General features: G+C 42.9%; 1 long non-coding RNA gene across 1 annotated transcript; it reads left to right on the top strand.

The window, feature by feature from the left end:
- Positions 1-1,291: 1,291 nt before the first annotated feature.
- On the top strand, positions 1,292-25,859 carry LOC120446766. The gene is made up of 2 exons (XR_005615887.1): positions 1,292-1,486; positions 25,293-25,859. It is a non-coding gene; the product is annotated as an uncharacterized LOC120446766 (long non-coding RNA).
- Positions 25,860-27,586: the final 1,727 nt, after the last annotated feature.

Raw genomic sequence — 27,586 nt, 5'->3', positions numbered from 1 at the left:
CCACAATTTCGGAGCCATTGCTGGCACAGAGTTTCCATTTGTTTACGACCGTTCGGCCCGCAGATGTTTTCCCCATTCCCAGTTTTCTTTATGTTTTCCCGTTCGCGAGCGGGTTTTTCTCTTTATCAGCAGTTTGTTATGCCAACTGGTCCACTCTGACATCTTTCCTCTTTGTATGTTTGAGTGTGGATTTAATTTTATGCCCGCTCAATATTTCATATTTACTTTACGCACATAAACGTCAAACATGTATGCATAAGTGAAATTTGCGAATAAAAATTGAAATATTTATGTGTGTTTGCCCTCGCTTATTTCAGAGTTTTTTTTGCCCTCGTTGTGCTCTTTAGCATTGTCCTTACGATGTCCTTGCCGGCCACACTGTCATTTGCTTCAAGTACCAAACGCTGCTGAGTGGCCAACGATGTCGCCATTTCTGCTTGTCGCCCCTGGTTTCCTGTCCTTTCCTGCTCTTTCCGCCTTTTCCCCCACTTTTCTTTCCTTTCCTTTTCATTCCTTTATTTTCCTCCACTCCGCCCTCTTCTTTTTCTCACTTTTCTTGGCAGAGATGAACCTTTAGTTATATTCGGCGTTTTTCCTTGCATCAATTATTATGCCAAAGCACTTCGTCTTTAACAAACTGAAATTTTTATTTGGCTTAAATTTAAAGAAATACATTCAGCTCTTAAAAATTGTAATTTTTATCAAGTATTATTTTATATTAATTATTTTTATAAAATAAACCAGCTGATCACGCTTAAACATCTCTGAGTACTGCTTGTAATTTGGTTCTGGACTTTAATATATTTAAGAGTAATATACTACACTACGATATCCTTGGTGACCAGGACTTTTCCTGACGTCCACCTCTTGTTTTCCCCGCCCACTTTCAGGGGTTTATTTGCTTTGGCGGCAAAGTGTCTCGTCGCCTGGGTCGCCTTCTTTTCCTTTTTGGTGCCATCTGAGAATTTTGTGTTTGTTTTGCATTTTCCGCTTTTTCCTGCGGTTGTCCTTTTCCCTTTTGCCCGTTCCCTCAGATATATATTCAGATATTTTCCAGCGCTGCTCTTCCATTTTCCGCATATCTTATGAAATTGTTTATTTTTCTCGCTGTGTTGGGGGGATGGGTGACGGGTGAATGGTGGGAAGTGGGAGTGGGAGTGGGCCCGTAAAATGTGTTTATGCTGCCCAACTGCCATTTACCCTCTCGATAGCATCGTACTTTCCACTTTCCACAGAACCCAACGTTTATGTGGAGTGCATAATGGTTGTTTACTTGTTAGCCTCCCCGCTCGTATCCACATTTTGTGAAGTTCCCCATCGGGTTTTCTTACGATTTTCATTCACTTTGAAGTCTGTCGCTGTCATTCGAGTTTTCTGCTGGCAAATTTTATTTGCCTTACTCTGCACAAGGACGATGATTGAAGCCGAGTTGGCGAATTAATCTGATTCTTGGTTATGTTTCGGGGTTCCAGACGAATGAAAAAATGTGAGTTTAGTGGCTTTGAATTCACAAAACAGCATAATATAAAAATTAAATTAACTCCTTTGAACATAATCATTAACCAATATTCTATGTCTAAATCTGTTTTTAATTCGACTACAGATTTATATCTTTGGGTATTTTTTCTGTTTTAAATTCGGATGTGCTCCCCAGTTCCCTAGTTCCGTAGTTAATGATGCTTTCAGGGTTCCCTCCTTTTTCTATAATACTCAGTATTTCAGCAAATTTTCGTACTTGGCTTACTACACCACGCTTATCATCTTATTCTCTATGTGCCAGCATATCTGTGAGGTCTTTTTTGCACTTTGAGCACAGGCACTTGCCCAAAACGACGTCGGCAAAGTGTCCTTAAAATAGTCATCAAATAACAAGCACACTGCCACAATGGCAGAACTCCTTCTCGTCCTTTGAATTTTGTATGCATGTGCATGCGCTGGGCTCTTCATAAAAGGTGTTGAATTCAATGCCTGCTTTGAATTACAGACGGCCTCCGTAAAGAGGCGGATTTGCAAGGGCTTTAAGTCTTTAATTTGCCTGGAGCTGTGTTCCAGGAAGAGGATCCCTGGATGCCGGGCAGCAGCAGGCGGTCCGTGGACGGTCCAACACTAATTGGTCGTGTCGCAGTCACGTAGAGAACTCTGTATCTCAGTATCTCAGTATCTAAATCTTTATGTGTCGGATGGACCTGGCCAATCCAAGCCACAGATGGCCGAACATGTGTATATCGTTTATTTTATTTGTCATCTAGAACAAAAGTCGAATGCCTTGTATGCAAATAGCAAAAACCAAGTTACAGGAAATCTGAGCATATGCTGTTTTTGAGCAGTGCTGTAGTTGGTAGCAAATGTATTTGGCCAATGTATCTTTTACTTGAGCCAGTTCGTCCGTCATTTCGGCTTATTTAGCATTTGCTGTTTTATGTTTTATGTTTTATGTTTTTGGTCTTTGGTTTTGTGAAAAGTCTGGCTTTGTTTGTCCATTGAAATAAATAAATGCATGTGTGCTGGCTTGTTTATTATGCAATATGCATGACCACTTTTTCCTGCTGAGGATATGTGCAACTCAAGGGATCACAACGAAAAGTGACTGACCAGAGGCTTACTTTCCGTTCAAACTGGTAAAATATTGATATTTGCATACAGAATTTCAGTTCGTTTTCTAATACAATTAAGGCAAACTGCCCCTGTGCTCCCCTTTTCCATGTAATCGGATGATCTCTTATTTGACTTGTTTCGTTACTATCATTCTTACATTTACCATGGTTACTTGCAAAGTTTTGGAAAATTTCTCATGCATATATGCAGATGTGAATGTACTTTTTACGGTCACACAAGCACGAAGATGCCAAAGGACATCCTTGAACAAATAGCCATGCAAATTTAGAGAAAAGTCAAGCCGCCCATGCGGATTAGAATAAAGGATTCCATGTGGCATATGCAGGCTCTCGAACTATTGTTCATATATTTTACAGTGCACACCGCTCTTAATTTAAGGCAGGTCAGCCTGTAGTCAAAAGTAAATATTTCTTCAGCCGAGTGTGTGCCTTAAACTTAACGGCTGCCAACTGACAAATTAATTTAAAAACTGCTCAAAGTGTAAACAAATTTCCAGGGCCAACAATGTTTCCTGCCAGCCATTTGCAGCCAAATTAAATTCCTGGCGCGGACATCGTTCCCGTTAGCTACACTCTTGCACTCACTCAACAAAGATGTGTGGCAAATAAAACAACCGGAGGATCGGCGAAAGGATAGCTGCATCAGCAACCGGAGGCAAACATCCAAAGGATAACACGGCCACGCGAACAACATGCACAAAACCAACAGCACGGTGGCCCCATAAAAAGAGCTTTAACTTCATTTTTGGCGGAGCAGCACAGCTAGCGGGAGCTCAAAGGAAGTGCCATCTGATTGAAAGTCCTTCCTTCCAGCCAGGACATGCAGAGAGCTAGCACATGCAGAGAGCTGTACGAGGTGCAAATTCACCTTTTGGCCCTAATTTCGTAAGGGGTGAAGCCACATTAGTACAAAAGGAATGGTAAACCACTGAAAAGCAGGACTAGGAATACTAAATTTAATTGATCCTGCCAAACTGACCCAACGACGTCACCTCTCAAATTGTCAAATCAATTTTCTGTCCGGCTGATTCGCACGTTTGTTTATTCTAAACATTCCAACTGCAGTTTCAAACAACAAGCTACAGATGGCAGGCCAAAAAGGAAATGTTTCTTAAAAGCAGGCCTGAATTGCATTTCCATTTCCACTGGCAAAACATAAATTTAACCCGGAGACAAGTGCAGCCGAGTGGAACGGCTGTCTCATTGTGCTTTGCGGATTTATCAGCTCATAAAGCGATATTCTGCATTTCAAATTTCTTGGTGGCTTACTGTCAACTTACCCAAAATGGAAAATTTGAAGTACACAGTATCATTTGGCCGCACAGTTTAAACGACTCTGCAAATAGATGAAGGAGAATAAATATCAGTTTCCACACTTAAATACCACATAAACACTGGCTTAGTTGCAGGTGATTTATTTGTTTGATTTACAATTTAGCATTTAATTTGCCTGCCTGTTTTTTGTGAGCTCAGTCGTATAATAACCGAATAAACAAGCAAATAAATGTGCGACTCGGCGCATTTGTAGTTCAATTACTGTGGAAACGAATCCGAAAGTTAACAGCAAACATCCCCAAATCCCCCGCCTCATTTCGAACAATGCGGATTCAAAGGCAAAATCCATTTGGCCGGGTACTCGCAACTTCTCCCGCCTTGTATAAATATTAATGAAGTAGGCCATAGAAGTGCGAGTCGACTCGAGTTCAGTTTGTTGTTGAATGGGCGCATTTGTAGCAAGAAATCCTGGCCCAGTTACAAGTTTCCCATCCATTGTTACCCCATCCCAGCCCCAGATTTCCCCATCCACCTCCATAGCTCTTGATTTCCTGGTTATTTGCATAGGATTCGCATAATGGCCCGGAGAGGAGCTCACTGGTTAAGCCACGCATCAGCGCTTCAATTGCTGATGGCGGCCACTCTGTGGCTAATTAGCAAATGTTTTGCTTATTAAATGGTCCATGAAATGGACGACTACTGTACGCCATGGAATGCAGTGCATTTCATTTAAGCCAACTGTTTAGATACACGGCAAGAAAATGAATGCAGTCTTTACTTTTCCAATTTATTTCAATTGCTAGCTCTCAAGATGATGGAAGATTATGCAAACTGATTTGATTTAACTGACATAGATACCAGTTTTTGGTATTATTAGGCGAAGGGCCTAATAATTTTGTCTGTGTGCAGAGGCTCAAGTCGAAAACATGATTGAGGAGCAGACGGAGTGGTGCAGCCTCCTGCTCCGCATTATGCACTCAAACTGAGACAAAAGCCTTGATTGGAGTCACAAGAGTCTATAGTGTTGCGCCACGCCCACTTTCCCAACACCCCCTCCGTTTGGGTCCATTAAAATCCACTCAAGTGCACTTAAACGCTTCCGAGTGCTCTGGCTGACAGTTTTGCTTTGGCACTAATGACAGTTAAGATTTGAATCCCGCATAGGAATCGCTTTCCGTTGTCTATGACTCTTTCCCACTCAGAAATGAATGTCAGATGTATATAGTACTCATTTGTAATTAAGAGAGCATTTAAGAAATAACGTACATGGGAGATACTATACTTTCACTGGATTCTATGTAGACTGTAAATACATTAAAAAAAAAGGGTATGAAATCAGTCGCCTCTATCGCTTTGCTTCTCACTAGGATGAGTAATTGACTCCACCCACAAAAGCTCGCCCGGGGAGAAGCAACTTGTCTGTAATCAAGGAAAATGCAAGTTTTCGCCTTAACTGTTATCGCTTGTGATTCATTTTTGTAGCGCTTTTGAATGGTCCATAAAATGTCGACGGGTGCAAGAGTGCAGAGTGCAGAGTGCAACCAGTTGCATGTCCTTTACCGGAATATCCCTTCTTTGCCAACCCCATTTCCTGCGCGACTGCAACATCGTTCGCTGGAATTTGCGGCCATAAAGGACACCAAAGTTCAGAGTGAAAGGTGTGGCGATTTGGCCGAATCGCCTAAGTCGCTTCGCTTTAATTAAATTGGCAAAGTTTTGCGCTGCGAAAAGTTCCCAATTTATTTTCGGGCCCGGCCGGGAGACAAAGGCCTTTGGGGCGGTCCGTCTTGAAAGTGTGCTTTAAATGTAAATGGCATTTGGTTAGCCCCCCCCTTTTCGCTCAGTACCTTTTTGTGTTTTCCATTTGGTTTTTTTGCCAGAACATTCTTTTTTATGGCAGCCGTGCGAGTGAGTGGCTGTGTGTGCCGATTTCATTGTATTGCGGCTCGTTGTAACTCGCAACTAACGAGGCCATCAACAGGATGCTGCACAGGCTGAAAAAGGATCAAAAGCGGCACAAAAGCCGGTTGCAGCTGGTAGGTGATTAGGGTGGTCTAGGAGTGAGAGCCAGTCAGCGACACGTTGCGAAAATTGCCTTAACTGTAATTGCCAGGACCTGACTACCAGCTTCCCTGCTTCCTCCTTTAAGCACCCGGCCCTCCCTCAAATTAGGCTTAAACGCTTCAGCCAGCAGCCTATCCAATCGTTCACTGTCTTTCGAGATTTAAACTCTGCATCCGATTGGCATTCCAAATCGAAAATCTGCTCAAACAAGAGCTGAGCTGAGGCAGGGATTACCTGAGTTCCAACTAGTCTTCAAAGAACTTGCAGATAAATTTGCTACACAGTAGATTAGATCGAAAAACTTTTTGCTTACTCTAGGATGTTTTTTTTCTGTTCGGAAAGAATAGGAATTTGAGAAAAAATTTAAATAATATTAAAATACATGGATCCAATAGTAAAATAAAGAAGGCCTATCGGTAACAGTGATACATTTTTTCACCCGGAATGCGGAGCGGAAACTTGCAAAAATTTAATTTAAGCTGCTAGCAAAATATTCCAATTTAATTGTGAAAAACGTTTATTTTGAAATTTTATTAAGCTTTTCGTTCGGTCCGCTCCGTTTGCCAAACAAGAGCGATAAATTTCCAGCTTATGCCAGTGCGCCATAAAAACAATTTAATGGCATACTCTCTCATTTTTTTGCCCCAGCAGCGAGGGAACAAAAAATAATGCAATTAAACAAATAAATTTCCCAATAAACCTATTTGAGGCGGGGCGAAAAGCAGAGAGGGTAGCGGGTATAAAAATGGCGTAGTTTACCTCAATTAACACACCAGCTGGGCGGGCACATTCGATGCAGGCGGCGGAGGATGCGGATGAGGCGGACGTGGCGAAGGAGGACCTGGTGTGGGCTTAATTGCAGGCAATGGCCAGTGGTCAGTAGTCAGTCAGACAAAACCCGTAACCCAGCATCCGGCGCCGACCACGCCCCATTCTGGATTTTATCGCCAGAAGTAACGACACTCCAAGTGTTCGCCCTGCGAAGCCATTAAAAACTGGAGGGGCCAGCCGACTTGGACTGCCCTCCAGTCGTTTCCACATTTTTTGCTCCTTTTTTGGCATGTAATGACCGAAAACAAATCGACGAGGAGCAGCATCGGTGGCAGGAAATGTCTGGTCCTGGACCCATTTAATGCCCATGTAAATGTGAGCTAACAAACCTACCTGGTCGCCATTAAAGTTCACTTTATGCTGGCCATCTTGCAGTATAGACCAACCAGTAAAAAGGATAGGTATCCTGCAACTGTTTCTAATTGTGTGCTATGTGTGTGTGCATAAAAATGCTAATTTTATGTCTTGCACACACAGCCTGAACAAGTTTTCATCTTGTAAATATTTTCATTATGGTCGGACGAGCGGCAACAGCTGTCCTTCCAGGACATAAAATTCCCGTTTATGAACGTGCCCAGAATGGCCGAGATGTTTCCACTATATAGTGGCCCCACTTCGAGAGTTTAGGGCTCAAAAGCCAAACTGGGGCGCATCCTAAATAATCGGAACGTCTTCTCCGGCCGGCTGGCCACTAAGTGCGGTAATAATTTGCGAAAGATAAAACCCAAATAATTACCCCGACTTTTAAATGATTGTTAAGAATTCCGGGGGAAGTAGCCGACTTTTAAAAGGTTTTTGCAATTTATCTGTAGCTGTCTTGTAATAAATTTAAAATTACATATTATCCTTAATATGACCTAAAAATATTTTTGAAGTACCGTCTAGGTCTAGAAGTGAAATTTCACACGCGTTCATTTTTGCTTCTGTTGGCTTATTTCTGTTGCAATTATTTCTCTAGTTTCTAGCCGCTTTCCAGTGAAATTTCCCCGAGCTCATGCTTTTGTTTTGCAGCTGAAGCTTTTCTGCTACCCGGCTTTTGCCATTGTTTTTGTCGCCCGGCGTTCCTTGTTTTTCCAGCTTCCGTTTCCGCCGAGTGTGTTTTGAGTGTGTGTATCTGTGTGTTTTGCTACTGAGTTTCGTCTTCCTGTTGGCGCCTTTTGGGAAAACTCGTCCAGTTGCCTACAGCGCCTCCAGCTTTATATACACTTTAAAACAATTTATAAGTGAAATAGAAAATCGGCATTGAAAAAAATTCACCAGCACGCCATTTAAATAGATTAATTACTTGTTATTAATAACACAAAAAAAATAATAAGACAAGTAGACAATAAAACTCAATTAAGGTCTAATTTCTTTAAGTGCATTTCCCGCTTGCTCCCCAAACGGCCCTCATATTTCGCCATTTTCGTTTACTTTTTGAAATTGTAAAATATTACCAAATAAAAAGAAAACTGCTCGGCTGGGGGGAAAATGAGGCTACTTAGGATATCGCCTGGGGAGTCCCAATGGAGCCAGATACCCAGATAGCAAGTTTAATTTCTCCCAGACCGCGTATTAAAGTCAAAAGCTTTGACGGCGCTCCTGCCTAAGAAGTTTTCCCTATTTATTGCATTTTTTGGGGCTTGTTGAGAGCGCCAGCAAGTCGGTAAAGGACTTGATGATGCCGCGCTGACGTGGCGCTTTCGTGACTCGATTGTTGGGGCGGAGGAGGGGGGGCTCCAGGGGGGCTGATGCTGGTGTAAACTCATCGCATTTGTGCAGCTGTTTGGCTGGCAAGTTGTATTTTTTTGGCTTTTGGGTCTTTTTGTAGTCTGCTGACGACATTTTGTCATGTTGTTTTTGCAGCTGGCTCTGCCCCCTTTCCTGCAGTCTAATATCAACACTTTTGTGCTACGTAATTACTTTGAAATTAGTTTGCGTCGCAAACTTTGCACATTATGCGCATCCTTATGCCCACAGATCTCCCCAACCCCAAAAAATAAATGTATATATGTTTGTACATATATACTCGTAGCCGAAGCATTAAAGTTGCCATTAGCGCGCTTTTCTCCACTTTCTATATTTTCCCCGTTTATTTGCTTGCTGTTTTGATGTTTGTGCTGTTAGTGCATCTTGTTTGTTATTTTATTAAATGCTATGTGTGGGAATTTTCGGCGCTTCAAGCGTACGCCTTTTTCGATAAAATAAAAATAAATATCATTAAATTGCTTATTAAATAAGCAGCCAGTGTGGAGTGCATTTCGCAAACTAATGTTTTGCAAACAGTCAAAAAAGCCAGCCATCATAGGTTCAATTATCCGCATAATTAAGTGTGGCTTAGAGTGCCTAAATAACTGGAAAATGTTAAATGGTATTTTAAAATGTTAATTATAGGCGGAAATTAAATGTTGAGTCTATGGTCGTACCCTATGGAAACAATCAATTCCTGTTCGTAAAATCAAACAGAAAAGTTTTGCGTCTCACTTGCGCTCGAGTTTACTGTTGTGTAAGGACTTTAAGGACATAAACATCCTCATTCCCCCGATTTCGATCATTACGTGCCAGACAATGCGTTTTGCTGTTTAGCTTTTCATTCCATGAAATAAGAAACTGCACCGCAAAAACAACAAAGTCGGCACAGCAGCTGCATTCAGGGAAAACAAATAAATAAACAACTGGCGAAATGAGCACTCCGAATGAAAGGACGCGGATGCGGATGGGGCTGCGGATGTGGCTGCGGATGTAATGGAGCGGGAATGGAAGCGAGCTCACTGTGCACTGCGGCTAATGGCAAAAATAATATTTAACCAGAAAATGGGGCATGGGGAACTATGGATTTACTGCCTGATATGCGTGCGAGAAGGGCAGGCGGGTGGGCGGTAGTGGGCGTGGTCGTGAATATTACTATCTCTTCCGCCCTTTCAATTACAAACGCAAACATTATGTGCAGCGACTACGTTGCGTATGCGCAACATTAAATGCAGTCGTTGCAGAAACGCTCAAATGATGTTGCCATCGCTCCTGCAAGCTGTGCAATTAAAATCATGCAATTTTAATACGCAATGGCAACACGGGCATAAGTAAATAAGCGACAAAAGCAGCTCGACTGCCACCGAGCGCTAAGCAAACATTTTTAAATATTTAAATGCCAAGGAGCAGCAGCCACTGGACCACGAAGAATACAACACCTTCGGGTAGCCAGCACAAAGGTGCTCAGCAATAAAACTACTTCACTTATGTGATTCCTCTTAGATTTCGTATATATATATTTACTAGATATATTGCATAACAGCGGTTTATATATGGTTTGATATTCAGCAAATAAGATGTACCTGCGTATTCTAAAAACCTGCTTAGCATGCTTAGTTGCCTTCTGGCTGGTTTGCTTTTATGTCGTTACCTGTAGTTGGGAATATAATATACCCAGCTACCTTTTCGAGTACCCTGCACATAAAAGGCAAAAACCGTTGACGTGTCGTAGATGTCGAGGCTCTCTCTTTCGTGGTGTCGGTGTCGGTGTTGGTGTTGGTGTTGGCCGGGTTAAGTGCCCGCCCTGTATTTTTACGCTTGATTGTGTTTTATGGCCAGACGACGCCCAGCAGGAGCAGGAGCTGGGAGAAGGAGCAGCAAAGGGGGCAGGTGGATGCACATTACTCGTCGCTGTCCCCGGCAGCCACAGGACCATAAATACTGCGGCTTGTTCTCGCATGTCCGTGTCGGCACGCCCATAAGCCCCACTCCTCGCCCACCCCTTCCTCGTCCCCATCATCGTCATCGTCATCCGTGCCCTTTGCCCTCTGCCATCTGCCCCGTGTGTCGGTGCTCAGCCAAAAGGATCCAGCTGCAGCGGCAGCCTGCTGCTCCTGCATTTTTTACGATGCAACCCAGGTTGCACAAATAATGCACAAGCCAATGAAGCATGCCACCGGCACGTTTGCAAACGCATCCCGCAGTCGGACAACTCGCCCCTTTTCACCAGCGATTTTCAACTTTGTGCGATTTTCATTTCTTTATTATTATTCCCTCCTTTTTGTTTGCTGCGCACTAATGAAAAACTTTGCATCCGGCAAGTGCAAACAATAATTATGGCCAAAAGGGGCTGGGCATCGGGGCAGGATCGAAGAAGACGAATCATAACTTGGCTCCGGCAGATACGCCTTCTTTGAGGCAGGGCGCAAAAATAATTGAAAAATTCTTGGCAACCTGATAGGGCTGCAAAGCAATTTCATTTCCTTGGCCAAGGGCTCATAGACAATATTTGGCAATCGAAATTGTGGTAAACAAAATGAAGAAGGTACTAAACTGCGTATGACCCGTGATCTCTTACCATGGTATTTTCTAGTGAATGCATACTGATTTAAAACTGTTTTTATTTGTTGACAGGCGTCTTTTATTATTTTGCTCAATCTTACTCCATCAATCATTTTTAATTGGACGTCCTCGGAATTGGGCATTCCATGCATTTATTCAGACCATGCCTCAGCTTATATAGGAATCAATTATGCACCCCGTTAAAGTTTAATTAATTTGGCTGACCTTTGGATAGAAGACGAAAATCATTTATTATTTTAATTAAGTCAACAACTCAACTGCTGCCGTTGTTACTGGCCAGGTGGAAAATTGCAGAAATAAATGAGCCAACTGTCAAATGCCGGCCTCCAAGGCGGAAAGGCTGTAGTTTTCCGAGTTTTCCGGGTGGGGAAAGGCGGCGGCAGGACAGCAGCAACATGTTGCTGACAGTTGTTCAATTCGCATCAGAAAAGTTGCCTTAACTGTTGTGGCCTTTGTGCCATCATTTGTGCATTAATTAATAACGAGCTTCAATTATTGATTGAAGTGCGCAATCAGTGGAGCTCACTGTCATCGGCCATTTGTCGAACCTTCATTTGATTAATTAATTTTATTGTGGCAAAAATCATAAGCAACTAAAAAAGATTTCTTTTGCTGCCAGGACATCACTTATGCGCCACGTCAACGTTTATTGTGTCTTTCTGCTGACAAAGAAAAGCTTGAGCCTTCTACTCGGCAGCCTTGCTTTTTGCATAACAAATTTCCGCATAACAAGGTTACCCCAGTGTCTACCTTTCGTGCATATAAATACGAGATGGAATGCTCCTCCAAATACTCGCAAATATATTTTTGGAATTGCTTTTTTTTTTCCTCTTAGCCTGCACTTAACACGCGGCGTGTTTATTATGTATGGAGCGTAGTCAACGAGAGGCACTCACGCACATTTCGGAAAGGACGAGGAGGTTGCTGAATAGGTAATATTCGACGCCTCCTGCGCTGCGGCCCATTTAAGTTAGATTAGCCGAGAATAATATTAATCAATCACGCCTCGGGATTTGGCCAGGCACGCGTCTTTATCCTTCGGCAGCCATTTTGTTGCTCCATTTGCCTAAGACCATCGGCAGTTGGCGCCCATCTTGGGCATGGCATGTATACGTGCACATATATCCCGCCGAGTGATGTTGATGAGCTCCATCATGTTGTCCTGGCTCTCGGCTGACAGCTGCTGCCCCTTGGAATACGTGTCCTGGCTTAGTCCTTCGCTTTGCCTGTTGTCAACTTTTGGGGCGCAAGAAAAATGGCCAAAGTTGAACCGAACAAAAAAGCTGGTTATCTGGGGAGGGCGGAATGTATACGGTTGGGTGGCAGCCACCAGGACCTGTGTGTCCTGTCAGTCTGCTCTTCTCTCGCTCTGTTATAACATCATTTATTTAGCTGCACAGACGACAGACAGCAGCTACTCTCGTTTTTATTTGAATTTATGCTGATAATGTGCAGAAACAACAAAATGAAAGAGGAAGGAAGAACAATGGGTTTTTTCGGTGCTGCCAGAGCAGCTGCAACTAGGTGTGCTAGGTTTCAGGTCCTGGATCCCCAGGGATATGATTAATCTGCCCAACGCCACGCACTTTATCATGGGCTACATGCAAAAAGCATATTAAATATTTACAACCCACTGCCATTTCTTTTGGTGATGCAATTCCGGGTGATGAAAAACGGAACATGGAGCATGAAATATTTTATGGCAAAGTCAATTCATTTATTGATACACGTTTAAGGAGCTTTTGCTAGGAGCATTTATATCCCAAAGTTGGCTGACTCTGAAACAATTTGGCAGCTTGTTGCATATGGAAGATGTTTTCCCCATCTATCATCATAAATTTCCGTTGACGCACCCCATTGGCAGATGTTCTGTTCATGCTCATGCTCCCTTCATGTTTGCCTTGCGTGCCGAATTTCCCTCTGATTTTCTATCATTTTTTACTCCTGGCAAAGGTGAGAAATGTTTTCCCGTACGGGCGGTGGGCGTGGCACGCGATCCAGCTTAATGTCTACTAAAAATCGAATTGTGATCGATCACATCAACAAAGTCCGCTGAAAATGCAAGGTCAACTTCGGGAAATTCCGAATTTTCCCTCACACTCGGGAAGTGATGAGATTTTCGTTGCGCATTTATGTATGATTTTATATTTATGAGTTGGCTGTTAAAAGTCGCTGGTGGCGACTGGTGTTTTATGCTTTTAATGCCATTTTACGGCGACCCGAACAGGCATATGCATAAGCGGAGAAAATTCGTAGGAATTACCGGGCTGGGCAAACATTAATCAAACTTTTATGCCATCCTAAAGAGCATAAAAAACGGGTGGCCTACTCATTATCAAAGCACATAAACGCCACTGTGTGCACACTCAAAGCGGGAACTACTCGCCTTAAATAATACATTTTCCCCAGCCTCGGGTGAAAAGGACTCGGCGGCAACATCTTGGCGAAGTAAAAAGTTAAAGAGCACTTGACGACTTGCCGCCAGCAGTGGGCGTACACCACTGCGGATACGCGACGTGTCCAAGGCAACCGCAGACGTCCCAATAAGCCACTTAAAAAGTTTATAATTAGCAACAGGGCGGAAGCGCAAAAAATTTGAGTAAATTAAAAATTGTAGCTGATAAGTAACAAGCGACATAAAATTGGGAAAAACGAAACGCTAAATAATACGTTGATGAGGTTTTTGTGTAGGGAGAAGCGAGTTACCTAACTTTTCTGTATTAATTAATTATGTAAAATTCTTAAGCGAGCGTTACATCTGTTTTAAGACTTCTGGCGGATTCGAACTGTGAGAAAATGTTTTTACTAGTAGGTGAAAAAAGAATTGGTAAATTAATGTAGTGGGTATATGTAAAGTTTGAGTTCCGGCTTCGAAAAAGCTCTTAAAAGATTACACTTAACACAAGCTCACGCACCTCAACAGTGATCTGCGACAAACAATTGTTTTTCTCTTACGGCTTCATTAATAATTATGCGGCTCATTAAAATGCGCTTCATGTAGTCTTGGCTTCTCCGCCGCAAGGCAAAAGCAGCTGGAATATTATTTTTAATCAATTAAGTTTTGTCAGGCACGCCCAAAACTAAAACATAAATGATGAGTCCGGCACGTGACATGTCTGCTAAATGTTTGGGCTTTTCCGCTCGTCGCTCTCTTTTCCCTGTTCCCTGTTCCCTGTTCGCTTTTCCATTTTACTTTTCCCTACTCAGCACCAACACTAACGCGCAGAGGCACTAACACTAGCGTAAACATACAATGGCCTCGTTATCTCTGCCCATTTGGTCGCCTCATATTTACTTACGTCCATGCAGTTAATAATTATGTCAGAGCCTGTAGCTCGGGCTTTGGTTGGGTTTGCTTGTGTGGACTCACGCCTCCTTGTTATGAAATGCCCCTATTATATGCTCTGCTGCTTCTTATAATGCGCCCATTGCTGTCAAGTGCTGGCCTAGGACACAGGCGGAGGGTATAGGAATGGGAATGGGAATGTCTCTGCTCCTTTTCGATCCCTTAAGATGTGCAAACAAAAGCGCAGCGGCATTTAACTTCTGTGTGTGTGTGTGTGTGTGTGTGACAGCTGTTGTCCTGTTGTCTGGCAAGCGGATGTGCGAGCATTGTGTTGGCACATCCGGTTACATTATGAAACTAACACACGCACACACAATAAGGCTCGAGAGAAGCACACACACACACACTAACACACTGGGCACATAAACTTAAATGGTTCGCCTCTTTTTTATGCTGCAGCTGCTCCTGATGATGAAACCGAACAGTGGCACTAAAAAGGACCTCGTCCTGATACGTGTTTTGGCCAGCTAGAATGAGCTGGACTTCGAGAAAATGCAGCTTAAAATAGTACCTACGTGGGAATGTCTATTTTTGTTGGGAATGTAGCCTGGATCTGTTCTTAAGATTTTAAAATCTGATCAGTTGTACTTTTGTGTAAGGAATAAAAACATTTTCGCTGTAGCTCCACTGTACTTTCCCAGTTAACTAAACTCATTCTCCGCCAAGTCCCTACTGAACTTGAAGTAACTGCCCCGAAGTGTAACTACAGGAGCTCACACATTGTGGCCATATTTCATGGCTATTACCAGGACCTGGACAACAGGATGCTTTTATCCAATGCCAGTTCAAGATAGTTTTGTGTGCGTAAAATCACAGACCCCTCGTGTTGATGTTCATATAGCCGTAGCAGGGACAAAGAAGAAGCCTCCTTACTTGCCAGTTGTCTCTGGGGTTACTTTGGCTCTGGTCTAAGCAGATAATTACATAAAAATGAATAATAATCCCCAAAGAGGGCACTGACGTCTCAAGAGCACCGACCACGGCTTATTGACTAAATGTGTTAATGATTTTGCAAATTGAATTGGGGGCTAGGTGGCGGCAGGAAGCCAGGAAGCAGTCACCTCCAACAGGATGTCAATTTAAATAGCCGGAAGCCAGTGCCGGACTCCAAGGGACGTGTGATTTGTGTACGTGGAGCGGAAGTGGCCGCCCGATAAAGTCCAGGAAGTATCTCAAAAGGAGTTGCCGACGAGGCAGAGGGAAGGGGATATCCTTGTACACACTGGCACAAGTTTAGTGGTTGGAAAGGCAGCTTTGAAGGGCTTCAATAAATACGGCCTGCAGGCCTTAACTAAATATTATTGTCAAATCTTTTCTATGCTATCAATATTATTACTAAAATAATTAAAATGCCCCCCTAAAAACTCCGAGGAAATGTTTTTCAAGTGCAGGGACCTGCTGCGGCTGACCAGACGTCAAGTGCAGCGGAGGAAGATAAATGAAAAGTCTGAGGAGAAAGGGAAATCGCTCAATGGAGGGACAACGGAAAAGTTATTAGTTTGGCGGGACGCTAAGACAAACAGCGCTTATAAATAAGCCAGTGGGAAGTGTGGCAGAGACCAGCGGATGAACCCCTTGTAGTCTTAGCCCCAAAGCAAATAGAAATGTAATAATGCGATAGGAACAATGGGGCAAACTATCTGGAAGGTTTTCCTCATAGCCGTCGGCCTTCCTTCCACCAATCCATCTCAAATAGCTGAAGCGTGATTATGAGCAGCCTAAGCGTATTAGGGCTCGAGTGATTGGACCTTATTCTCTTCTCCAATCTCTCTGAGCGATAAAGCAAATGAAAATAGCGCTTTCTGTTTACTTTCGCAAGGGTGTGGCCAGCACACCCGTACATACACATATACGTGATGTATGGCCAAGACATATGGCCAAGCTGTCCCCGGCTGCCAAGCTGACAGATGCTGCCATAGATGGAGCACTCTGCAGACAATCTGCAGTCTCAGCAAATTTGCGCCACGAATTGAGTTATCGCAGCGACGGATGGGCTAAGGAAAATGGCTCATGATTGCCCAGAAATTGTGAAATTTGTTAAATGACGTAACTGAGGAGTTATGGGGAACTTTAGCGATTTATGGCAGATCATTTTGTACCCTGGCTCACTTAAATTACACGTTCTGCAAACCAAGTGTAGAAGCCCAAGCATGCTTACGTATTTTCTGCACCATTTTCATAAATATGTACTTCTTCTCTATCACGTAATAATAATAAGCGTAGTTCCACAATTTCTCAGATACCTGCTATCTCTACCGCTATGTATCTTATACAGTCCTAGGTTAATCTAGCAAATTGAAAACTTAAGAGTCGGCTTTAGCAACGGATGCATTCGTGGTATCAAATCCCGCTCAGCTGCAGTTTACTTGCTGTCATGGCCAGAATAACACTGGCCCACTGGCCCCACATCTACAGCCGCCACTGGGAAAGCAACCTGTCCGGGAAGCAGGAGTAACCATCCCTTAGCCCCATGTCCCCAGTCGTCCCTATCTCAGCCCTTCGCTCGATTTGCGATTCCTGTTCTTTGCTGTCCGCCGCAGATGCGACTCGCCCTGCCGTTGGGATGCCAAGCGATGCGATGCCTTTCCTTGCCTCATTTTCAATTGATGTATCTGCCGACGTTGTATTTTTAATGCGAGGAAATGATGCGGGGGCGGAATGGGAGTGGCAGTGGGAGTAGCCAAGTAACTGGCTCCGTTGGGTCTTTAAGCCATGTGCAATCATCGATGTGTCTGCTGGCCTGGATCCTCTCGTTGCCATTGACGCAGCATCTGCCTTTGCCGTGGCAGTTGCCATTGCCTTTGCCTTTGCCCTGGACCTCCTGGCTGCTCCTCGATCTCCGATGGCAAAATGTGAGCGTTTCCGCAAAGTCGGTGAGCTCAGCAAGGATGGGCTAACGAGGAGGATGGCCTGGTAAGGGGACAGTGAACAAAATAATGTCTGTTGCGGCACCGTGGGCACCAGCTATTGCATCAGTTTAAGCGGATCTATATTTCATAAGTAACTAAAATGATCTTAAGGGTATTTTCTTAGGAAGCCAAACAAATTTCCATATATCAATCATGCAAACAAAACGATACATGTATATTATATCAGTAAAAAAAGACTTGATTTATTGACTTTTAAGCTCCTATTCTAGCTGCTAAATTGTTTCTCTTATATGAGCTCACTTAAAACTAATACCTCTTAAAACAGAAAATACCAGTGTGCGTGGTATTTCCGTATCCGCATTAGATACGCGAATGCAACAGACTAGACTCGGACGGCGGAGGAGTGCGACGTGGGAGAACTCACACGACTTTGTCATTACAAATTGAAAGACATTTCTAGTCGCGTTCTCTCCGCGCCAAAGGACCTTTCACGGGACGCCGGGAGGGGGAAGGGGGAGGTGGCAGGACTTGGTGGATGCCCCCGGGTTGGGCGTACAACATAGTATCGGTCCTGGTTGCCCCGTCTCTCTTTCTGAGGTCGGCCGATGCGTTGCGATGGCTTACCTAACTGCATCCGGCTGACAGTTCAGCTGGATTCAGCTTCAGGCTCGCTTTCCTCCATTTCTCTACCCACACAGTTCTCTACCAAGCGATTCTGCTATCCCTAGTCCTGCTTCCTGTTCCCAGCTCGGCAACATGTGTCGCTTGAAGGAAATTGAATTTTTATTAAAGGAAAACATTTTTATTGCAGATTATTTTCGTTTTGTACCCCAGCTGATTGAAATTTCTACTTCCGTCTGGGACGAGGGACTTCAATTGAATTAAGAAACTTTTGCAAAAGTTGTACTAAGGTATGCTGGTAATTAAATTTTACAAAAATATCCTCGGAAATAACAAGTGCATCTAGTTTTTTGGTGGATTTTTTTTTAGGGATTACGGTTATTTAGTGTACATCTGTGCAGCAACTTGCCTTGTATTCATAGCAAGATACATATATACATATTAATACCAGTTACTCAAAGGGTAAAAGGGTATTCTAAGGTTAAATATATATTTGTGTAATTGGTATAAGGGACCAAGAATAAATAACCGTGATCAGAATTACTTGCTGAGTCAATCTGGCTATGATTGTCTATTAGTATGAACGATAAAAGAGAAAGTGTGTCGGAATTAAAAAGCAAATTTAAAGTTTCTCTGGCTTTCACATGGTTCAAGATTTCGTAAAGGTAATTGTAATGGACCTTGGTAAAGTTTCAGTAACCCTTAAAGGGCTATGCGAGATGTAACCTCCGCTAGGTGGAGCTCAAGTGCAAAGGAAGGGATATCTGGTAGTCGAGACAGTCGAATACGGCGTTATCCCTTGCTTGACTTCATATTGTTGCAGAGACCAGAAAAAAGCATGGGAAGACTAGAATTTTTTCGATTTTCCACTTGCTCGATTCGGTTTTTTCTCTTTTGCCTCTGCAAACTCAAGCTCGACTTGTGTGCAATTTGGATTCAGAGCCACAAATTCACTTTGGCAGACAGTCTGGGTCCCGTTCCCTGCCCTCGTCGCTTTATTCTTTGCAAGAAGAACCACAACCCATACCCATTCTCGGTTCTCGGATTTTGTGGCTTTAAAATTATAGTCGGTTAGATGCGCAGGGATGCGCTGAATGGCGATGGCGCATAATATTGCAATGCCATCTTTTCAGTGCCGGCACAAAAGTCTGTAGGTTAAATGTCGTCGTCGTCGTTGTCGTTGTCGTTGTCATCGTCTATTGCCACAATGGAAGTATTGAGTCATAAAATTTATAAAAGCATTTGCAATAAGCAAGCAGCCAAATAAAATTCGGCTGGGCGAGTACTCACCAGTTTATCGATTTTCGGGGCTAGGTTTTGGACGCTCTCTATCTCTTTCCTTATCAATGCTCTCATCTCTTTCTGATCTGGCCGGTTAGTTGGGGGTTGGCCTGCAATGATGAAAATTTGGTTAAATTTGGTTTTTTTTTAGTTGAGCTGATGTACTGATATGCAATTTGTCCAAGTTACGTTAGAAACTATTCCCTGCCTTTTGTGATAACCTTATATACATTTAAAGCGAACTTTTGTAGTTAATAATCACTGCCATTATGCCTGTAAAATAACCTTAAATATTGAATTATCTTTGGGTCCCCATTAATTTGTAAAGTTACATTTTTAACAAAACTTTAGTGGTTTATTTTACTTCTCACCCAACTCAGAACCGTAATTAAATTGTCCAAAAAATTAGCATATAAGCTGGCAGCCCATTTATTCAAATTACACTCATTAAGGCGGCTTACAGTCATATAAAAAAGGTATGTTTTAAGTGTGCTTAAGTTGACCAAGAAATTTGCAATTCAAAATTTTAAGGTAAAATAAGGGAGAAAACTATAAAAGGAGCGAGCCCGGGGGAAACTTTTGCACTTTTGTTTGCCGTCACGTGCACTCAATAAACTTTGAACAAATTTGCATTTGCAGCGGCAACAACAAAGAGCTTCTCTGGACGGTGACATGCCCACAACGCCCCTAACACCTACACACCTACACACCTCTGCATATCCTCGCATGTCCTGGCGTATCCATACCTGGCACATCTCACACAGCCCCGCACTCCACACACGATTTTACAATGGAGATCAACAAAAAGCGTCGCATTGAATTTCAAAAGAAGGAAAGCGGAAACAAACTTGAGCACACAACGTCCATTTCCTGTTTCTGTTTGTCCTTGCTGCCGTGTCCTTGTTGTTGTCCTTGCCCATTCGCACATCGATTCGGCTTGATTCAGCTCGATTTGCACCGGCTTTTGGCACAGATTGTGTTGAGTTTTGTTTGGCATCGTTGGACTCCTGTTACCACAGGTCCCTGCAACCGAAATGCAACTTTTTTTTGCCACCTTTCACCGTCGAGGGTGATGAGAGCCCACAACAAAAAAGAACCCCTAGGTTCTTCGGAAGCGTACCTCGTATTTTCTTTGCAATTTTTGCAATCAACTCGAACAGGTAATGAAATGCAAATCGATCCATATACGCATTAAGTCGGATGCATTGGCACTTTCCCAAGAAATGAAAGAACAGAAATTTCTAAGAAAAATAGAAACTATTTGCGCTCGGAAATAACAATTCTACACTGTAGTCAACGAACTTATATTCAGTTTAGAAAACGCAATAATCCCAAATGGATTAGTTAAAGTAAATTAAACATTTCCGTAGAAGTGATTTACAATTTTTTAATTCAAAAAGGGACTGTTTAAAATGTGGCTTAATCGAGGGAATGGACTTTTTTGAGTTTCTCTCTGTGTATGATCTGTATATATAGTTGAGTGGCATACAAATTGCCGCCCATCTTATTAACATGAGGGCGATGGGGTAAGCAACGAAATGTGCAGGTAACTCAACGAACCACAGCGAACCACAGAGGTCTGTGTCCGCTCCCGAAGGCATCAACGGCCACCAGGAGCTGGTAGAGATGGAGGTGCGGAGTGGGAGTGGGAGTGGGAGTGGGAGTGGTGGGAGAGCATCATCAACAATGGGGCGGAATCCGATGGGGGAAATGTGGGCGGCTGTGGTGCGCAGTTTTGCAGCTGCAAACGAAAGCGGGAAAATTACTTTTCTTCTCTTCAGCAATTTTGTTGCTTCTTGCAATTTATGCAGAAGTCAAATGTTGATTTGTGGCCCAGGACGGGGGAGCTGCGGAGCTGCGGAGCCAGGACTTGGAGTCCAGGCTGCGGAACACCTGGACAGGCAGAGACCACATAATGCAGAGCCACTACCATATTGATTTAGTGAGGTCCTTGCAATCTCCACAGCCACTTCTCATTTGCTTGCCTCAGTTGAACTTTGCTACCCTTTTGCTTTTGCTTTTGCCATTTCCTATTTTCCATTTCCATGCTGTTCAAACTGCACGAGTGTGGGTTATTTTAAAAAATTTCCCTCCAACGGCTTGAAAGCTGAAAAGCACTTGGCTATTTGCATAACAATTGGCTGGCAGCCGGGCAAACGAGCAAACAACTTTAGTTTGATTTGCGGAGTGCCATTGATCTGAATCATCATTATTATGCTCATCTCGAGCTCTAAGTGCTTCTAACATGTCTGCCCGAAGGATTCGCGGCTCAATTAGTTCTTCTCCAACGTACGGAATTATGGCCTTAAAGTAATGGCAAGTCGATCCCCTTCGAGTTAGCCACTCCGGCTGGCCCCTCACTTTCAGCTCTATAAATTGTCAGTAAGCCGAGTCCCCATTTCCCAGCGCCCTTTACCCCGGCTGTGCGCTAACCCGTCTCAAGTTGATTGAAAAGTTACTTTTCCTACCTTCTAAAGGGGCTTACACTTAATGGCCAGCAGCCTTCCACTTTTCATTTGCCACTTTTTCCTGCTCTCCAAATGGGTTTTCGTGCTAGGTCAATATGTAATGGAATTTTGCGACGCTAACTACACCATGATGTCGTTTGCATCCCATAAATTATGCAATGTTTTCTTGCACACTGAACTCTCTACTGCAGTTGCAGGTTGTTTTAATTTATGACACACCTGGCCTATAAATTAACTCAATTAATTTCCTGCGGCTGGCACATTTTTATTTCTCATTGTGCTCGCCCTTTTTTTTCCACTCGACCTTAAACAATATTTGTCCGGTGAAATGTTAAATGCACAACCAATACATTTCTGAATGCTGCTTAAAGTGGTGCCATATAATTTGGTCGATACCCAAAACAAAGTTCATTACTCGTATGTCGGGCTGTCAATTAAAGGCATTTGATGGGGGTTGAATAAACGAATTCCTATTTCCGGAATCTGAGAGAGATTTCAACTAATTGAAACAGTTTTTAGCCGCCCCCGGCAGATGTCATTCGAACGAAGATAAAAGGGGAACAGATATACATATACACTCTAGAAAGCAATTGCCAAAAGCGCTTCAAGACCATATTTTCCCAGACGGGGAGGAGGCACTTGGGTCGAGAGGCTATCGGATAGTCGGAGTTCAGAGTTTGCTGAGGTCGGCTCCAGCCACGGGGCCAAAGAAGAGCTCCGTGCTGCCAAAATCTCTGTGTGCATTGGCAATCAGTGTTAAATAAACGAGCAGGCCAAGTGCCATAGACAGGACGCAGGATACAGAACACAGGACACGGGACACCAACGGGTAGCTGACGACATGCAAAATGCATCGGGATTTCAAGAGGCTGGCAGAGATGATAAAACTTGCAGCAGGCCATGGAGCAGCTGATTGATTCCTGTCAGAATAGTTCCCCAAAATAACCAAATCCTCTAATGCGATTTGGGCAGGCTGATTAATATGCACGCACTCATATAGTATAATCGCATTAATTGGCTTTACTACTCTAATTAATTTGAAAACAAGGTTGTGCTGCCAGCGTCTTATCAACGCTGCACACTCTGTTCTGGTCATTTCTTCATCAGGACTTTGAGTCCCGACTTTGAGTCCTAAGCCATCATGTCGACAAATTCATTATGCAATTTAGTTAGTGTTCGCCCTCACACATTTATCTGAAATTAAATTTACGTAGGTGCACATAGAAAACTTATTTCAAACTTAAAAAAAAGCCACTACTTAGGAATTTAACTAATAATTTCCATATCTTTTTAGTCGAAATATAGTTTCGAGAACGTAGGAATATATGAAATACATACTTAAGCTTCAATTTAATTCAGTATATTGAATTGTATTTTTTCAGTGTGTAAGCCTGGGTCTAAACGTCTTTGTTTTGCAGCAGCAACAGTCATGGGTCCATAAATTTCATAGGATTAAGTAAGCGTGAATAATTAATGCGGAGTATTGGCTTTCAGCCCTATGCAAATGTTGAACTAACCAGCTTTTCGAAGAGAGTCCAGCTTGAGCATTTACGTTAAAGTAATTGCATCCAAAAAAACTTTTAAAAGTTTGCGGCCAGTTTTGCGACTCTAATCAAACTTGCCGCATTACATAGATGGAAACAAATGCAGCTGGAAACTCGGCTGTGGTAGCATAAACTTATGAACTGCAATCCAACCACTCAAGTAGATGATATGGCACTCAAGGCAAAGAAAAAGCGAGCAGAACTCAATCAATGATGGGTGGGAATAAGGGAAATTTCTCATGCCCTGTCGACACCTAGAACATAGACAATTATGTGTCGAAACTCTTATATATACATATACATATACATATGCACGAAGAAAAGTGCCAGCGACATTGACAGGATGATGCCATGCGTCTAAGGCCAATAGCGGAAAAGCAGAGGGAGATGAGATGGGGCATGAGTTGATTTATTACAGGAAGCACGGTGGAAGTCGGAGGAGAGGCAGATAAGCCAGATCCTGGCAAATGCAATTGACAGGCATTAGGGGCAGATAAAAGCGCTAGACGGGACGAAAGAGAGTTCATCAAGTTGAGTGGCTGCATTGCAGTTTTAATGAAATTTTTGCCACAGCGGCAGCGCCATAAATCAGCCAAAAAGGTGAACTCCAAATTTACATAATAAGCGTGGGCCAAGAATATTGCATGTCGTGGAAAATTCATATTTATATATATGTATATATACATATATAAGAGTAAAGTGGAAACTGCATTAATATTGTGCGCTCAGGTCGCTTAAGTTTTCTTCGATAGGATGAAAATGCACTCCTAGGGGCTGCATTTCAGCGCTGGCTTTCCATTTAGCATTTTATTTTAGCTGCTGCATATTTTCAGCTCTTGAGATTTTTTCCTGTGGAAACTGACGTTTTGAAGAGTACAAAGAGTGGCACTAAGCTGCTTTGGAAAATATCATCGTAGCAAAAAAATGTAGTCACATAATGATTGTCGGCTTGAAATAACAGGGAAAAAGTTCACGGCTAAAAATAAATATGTACAAAATAATGCTAAAATAAAGTAATAAAAAGTATCTAAAAAACTTAAACGTCAAGTCCCTACTTGACTGACACGTTTTATTATTAAAACCCACTTCAAGTATAAACATTTCATAATTGAAAGGTTCTTGATTGAATTGCATAGCAAATAACAACAGGCGGCGAAAAGTGAGCAACCTTCGACGCCATTTCAACAGCCTTCCTTCACTCTATCTAATTACAAAAGTTGAACGCGATTCCGGCTGACAAATGGCCGAGTTGGCTTTTCAATATGTTTCGAGCGCATAAACCAAAAGGGCGGCACATCCATTGTCCTGCCGGTGACAGCGTGTGGTCCACACACATATACCACATAGGGAACAGGGATAATGGTCGGAGGAGGGAAGACACTCGTCGGAGCCCGTTTCTGTGGCACGTGGAGTCTGCTGCTCGTGCGGCAGCCGCGCTCGATAGCTGGCCTAAAGTTTTAAATTAATGGCGCAAAGTTTGTAATTAAATTACGAAATAGTGGCTCGCACACGCACACGCACACTGCCCTGCACCGTGCGATACTATAAATATTAAGTATGCCTGCGCATAAAAATAAGCTGCATTGAATTGGTTTTCGCCTTGCTTTTTACTCTTCCGCTGTCTATGTTTTTTCATACATGCCATGTGCACCCATGCACTGCCGTGTGCATGTGCATGTGCATGTGCATGTGTGTGTTGGAAGGATATTATGCCATGGCAGTCGCAGCTGCAGAAACAATATATTAAGCCGTTAAGTGAGCCAACGACGAGCGCTCTGTTCTGGCACAGATTGCAGCACAAATTGTCCGGGCACTACACTGCGTATACGTAACACAGCTCTGCAGCTCGTCGCCGCAACACAGATACTGATGCACTGAAACCAATACTGTGTGTTGGGTGATACCATACTACTTTTAAATTTAAGGTAAAACAAACATATTTTTAAATATTGGGACGAATCGTTGAAGTATCCTGTTGCGGCAAATGCTTTGATTTATCATTTATTGGAAGTCTTAAAAATATAGTTTTATTCTTAAATATATTATTAATATTCTTACTTCTTTAGATTACTTATTAGATTACATCTTGATACTTCATCTTCAATATTTCGTCATAAATTGGACGTTTTCTGGAGTGCTGAGAAACGATGACGATGGTGGCACAATTACAATGCATTAAAGTTATGATGAAGCCAGCCATGGTGATGATGATCATTGTGTCCTGGAAAACGGGAATCGGAATGGGAATGGGAATGGGACTGAGGATGGCCATGGATCTGCAACAATTATGAATCTCTCGCGCTGTGTCGCGTGTGTTGAATGCCTGACTGACAGCTGAAGGATGGCAAGGACACGGGACACGGGACATGCAGGCAGTCGAGCACGAAAATCCCGCTGACAGTTGAAACGAGTGCGATGGAGACATCACATTGTCCCCACTGGCTTTTCACATACTCACATATACAAAATAAGAATCATTCTTGCTGAATGCAGTTTCGCGTGCAAAAGTATTCCAAATGTCTTTGCAGAAAATATTTATGTCCTGAAGCCGAAAAAAGTCCAAATTAATTGTTATAATTCAGACGGATTTCTGGCCGTTTTAGTATGGCATTAATAATGAATTTGAGAAATCATCTTATACTTAAATTGATTTTGCATGGTCTTTACGCCTTGTAAGATAAAAAAATTAGTAACCACTGGGTTGCAGAAAATAATAAATGGCACAAGCACGTTTGATTAATGGCAACTACTTGCGCCATGATATTAAATTCTAGCTCACCAAAAAGAAGATGGCAAAATAAGAGGAGACTCCACAAACTGTGGCGCATAATTCGAAAAGCCATTTGTAAATAACATAACCGTGGGCATTAAAAGCTAATCCCATTTGAGCCAAAGGCAGTAACGGCAGCTGAACACGTTTACATAGGAATAAATATGGATGCGGTGGCGAAGGCGAAGGTTGATGAAATACGGATGAAATCCGTGGCACAAATCCTCGTCACTGGTTGCTGCTTATCCCGCTTCCTTGACATTTTCCAGCGCTGCATATTTATGTGATTTATGCCAAATTTCTGGACCTTCGACCCCCGACTTGGCTCCGGTTTTGTGGGCTTTCGTGTTCTGGCCAAGGGCGACATTTGGTAAAGGTTCTTTGCAAAAAACGAAAACAAAAGCAGTGCCGGAAAAGAGAAATGCGGAAAATTAGGTCTGAATTTCCACACCCCTCGGAACTTTCTGCCATTGCTGCCCCATGTGGTAAATACCTGGAACTGGTTGCTTGTGTACCTGGATACATATTTATATAGGCTTTGTGGGGCGTCTACTCGATTATTGGCCCCGATGCCTTGTTATACATTCAAAGCGCCAGACACACTTTTTGTTACTTTCCTTATTTTCCTTTTTGGGTGTGTTCAATACAACGTCCTGTTTTGAAGGGGACCTTCGTTATGTGGGCTCTGCTGTGTTGCCTTTTAAATGTTTATGCCAATATTTACATTCCTGAGGCTCGGCCCAATGATAAAATATTTGATTTTAACACGAATACAAATGGCATGGAACACGTCTCAGCTGGAAAAACAGGCAATCGTGATAAGCACATACTTGATCGATGGCGCTAATGGTGCCTTATTTATTTTCCTCCTGGGCTCAGAGTCAAAGAAAAGGACAAGAACGGCGAGGGTAAGCTAAACATTTTAATTGAAATTGTTTGGAGAGGCTTGCTTTAAGTTTAGATGCTTCATGAGTGTTCAGTAGCCTTCTTTGAATGTAGAACAGATTTCAAAGTTGTGTTCCCAGGCAATTGACTGACTTTTGGATAAGTCCAATTAGCAACTTTAAGCTGCACATACACTGTTTATGAGAGTTCTGGCTGATTTGAATGCTGCTCCTAATTCACACCCATATTTTGCAACCCATTCGTATCAATTAGTCCACTAATTAGCCCTAATTAACTTGCCAGCTGTCAATTAGGCCAGGCCCTAAACAATTGCCACATCCCAATGCAATGCAAATCTCGAAAGATGCCTCAAGAGGCCCGGCACTCGGAAAACGGACTTTTTGCATTGCGGAAAATCGGCTTAGATGCGCTCAGCAACCTTAAGATGTTTTCCCGTCCGCGGCGCTGTTTTTCCATTAATTAATTTACTGGCTTTGCGAAATCTCCTCCGGCTGCATAAATATTTGACTTGCCGTCAGCAGCAGCATGAGATTTATTTCCCTCGAATTGAAATGAATGGCTGTCAGTCAGAGAGTCAGTCAGTCAGTCAGTCAGCCAGCTTGTCGGTTTGCCTGTCTGCATACTAAGTACAATTAGAGCTGGTATCAGCAGCCATTCTTGCCGTTCGGCACTGGCACTGCATAA

This window comes from Drosophila santomea, chromosome 2R (assembly GCF_016746245.2).
Source record: "Drosophila santomea strain STO CAGO 1482 chromosome 2R, Prin_Dsan_1.1, whole genome shotgun sequence".
NCBI classification, from domain to species: domain Eukaryota; kingdom Metazoa; phylum Arthropoda; class Insecta; order Diptera; family Drosophilidae; genus Drosophila; species Drosophila santomea.
This window is presented reverse-complemented; position numbering and strand designations above follow the sequence as displayed.